Raw genomic sequence first — 2,338 nt, 5'->3', positions numbered from 1 at the left:
GAGATATAAAACATAGCCAGTGGACTTTTCCACACTTACCAGATGGGCAGGGTATTAAAAAAAATTATTATTATTACCATTAAGAGTGGTATAGCTGCTGTTTTTTCCCAGGTTTTCTTTCTGGTACGCTGTCATGTGACACCATATTTATTAATATAATAATCTGGAATAATGTGGTTTAAAATTTTTTAAAAAGCAGCTTTTTCTTCTAGCACCAAAAAATCCAAATTTTGTGAAAGATCTGGAATAGATCCTCAGTGCTTTCATTTGAGTGATCCATTGGTTTTTTTGTTTTTGCTTTTGAATTGGTGGGTGTGTTTTGGAAACACCTGTTTCATGCTACTTCCCTCTCACAGGTCTGGGCTGTCAGTTTGCGAGCTCAGTTCAGAGGAAAGATGTGGCAGACAGAGGCGACGGCAACTAAATCAAAGCACTGCTCACGATAGCAAGTGTTATCTGCAGACAGAATTACATCACAATAACCAGGTTTCCCATAGCTCGGACAAACACTCTGTTCCTCTTAGAGCACTGGGCATTAAATACAAACAGGGAAAGAAGATATAGAAAGGCTAGCCTTGCGTGCATACTCATAATGCTGACGTTTACTGGCTGGAGGAATACCTGGGTACCTGAGCGGTGTGCCTACAGCCACAGAACTTTTCTCAGTTCAGACACAAGCAACCACTCGTGTAGGAATCAAAACACAACTCTCTAATAGCCGCTACGTGCGACCACAGGTACAGAGCTACAAATTCCCTCCATAAAATGTTGGCTCAAACGGCAACTACATATGGTACGTCGGGGGAAACCTTTAATCTCCCCCAAAAAACCTGTTTGTGAAATGCGCAAGGTGATTTCGTGAATAGATGACCAGCACCACCTACTGGCCGGTACAGGAATATCCATTCAAACATCCTCTGAGAACCAAACAGTAATGCCAATCTTCCCAAAAAAAGGTTACTCCAGGCTGTTTTTTGTAACAACAGCAGTCAGTGCTGTTCACAAGAGGTTTTGCTGGACAGTGATTGTGGGGGAGGCAGCAGAAGCTGGCAGGGAGGAGGGTGGTCATGATCTCCCCAATCTCCCTGTTTGATTCTTCCTCCTACCCCGATTCCTGTATTGGAGGACAAATGTCTGCAGTGGAGAGTCTGCTGTATTTATTGAGGTTCTGTGCATGAATTAGAACAGTGCACCAAAGAGTGCAGAACTAGTCAGCACATCCCTGTTCTTCCTCTTGCCATGGGATAAGCAATACCTGAAGAGGACGTAATTTTAACTTCATTGGATTGCCAGGCCAGTAAACCTTCGAAACTGAAATATAAGTTTCCCAAGGGGAAAAAAACCTGCAGTAAAATTATAACGTGAAAGTTTAGGGAAAGTGATCAGTATGGGATGTGGTATGGGATGCGGGTGGTGCTGTGGTCTAAACCACTGAGCCTCTTGAGCTTGCTGTTCAGAAGGTCAGCTGTTTGAATCCCCGCAATGGAGTAAGCTCCTATTGCTCTGTCCCAGCTCCTGCCAACCTAGGATTTTGAAAGCATGCCAGTGCAAGTAGATAAATAGGTACCACTGTGGCGGGAAGGGAAACGGCATTTCTGTGACCTCTGGTTTCCATCATGGTGTTCCATTGTGCCAGAAGCAGTTTAGTCATGCTGGCCACATGACCCGGAAAGCTGTCTGTGGACAAACGCTGGCTCCCTCGGCCTGAAAGCGAGATGAGCGCTGCAACCCCATAGTCGCCCTTAACTGGACTTAACTGTCCAGGGATCCTTTACCTTTTACCTTTTCCATGCAGAAGCTCCCATTCCTGCCATCTTGAGTCAGAATGAAATATCAGTAGCAACTGCTGAGAAAGGCCTCCTCTTGAAACCCTGCTGAACCACCTGTCAGTCAAAGCTGATGGCATCAGGATGGAAAGAGGCTTATCTGGTTAATGGACACAGAGGTTGATCAGGTAGAAGGTAAATTTCTTTGTGTGAAATGTGGGTACCCTGAAATATTACGGAACTTTGAAGATGCAGCCCCCCCCCCCTAATTGTGGCATAGGAAGTGCAATCTTCTGTGAGTCTCCACCTCCAGGCATTTCCTTACTGATGTGATTAGATTCCTTTCATAACCAGTTATTTGCATGGATGAGCTGGCCACAGTAACTTCCACATAGGCACTCTGTCTGATGCTACCCTTACAGACGGTGGAAAGAAGAACAAATGATGCTGCCTTGTCAGAGGTCAATATTGTGTACACTGACTGGCAGCAGCTTCCCAAGGCTCAGGTCCTACTAGAGATGTCAGGGATTGAACCAAGGACCTTCTGCATGCCAAGCAGGTACTCTGCCAAT

The 2,338-nt window shown here is 45.2% G+C and overlaps 1 long non-coding RNA gene across 1 annotated transcript; it reads left to right on the top strand.

Annotated features, from left to right (window-relative positions):
- The first annotated feature begins 525 nt into the window (after nt 1–525).
- LOC310836396 lies at nt 526–2,031 on the top strand. The gene is made up of 2 exons (XR_014560077.1): nt 526–737; nt 1,796–2,031. It is a non-coding gene; the product is annotated as an uncharacterized lncRNA (long non-coding RNA).
- Nucleotides 2,032–2,338: the final 307 nt, after the last annotated feature.

This window comes from Podarcis gaigeae, assembly GCF_964106915.1.
Source record: "Podarcis gaigeae genome assembly, chromosome: Z".
NCBI lineage: Eukaryota > Metazoa > Chordata > Lepidosauria > Squamata > Lacertidae > Podarcis > Podarcis gaigeae.
Note: the sequence above shows the minus strand (reverse complement) of the source record. Positions and strands in the feature narration are given on the sequence as shown.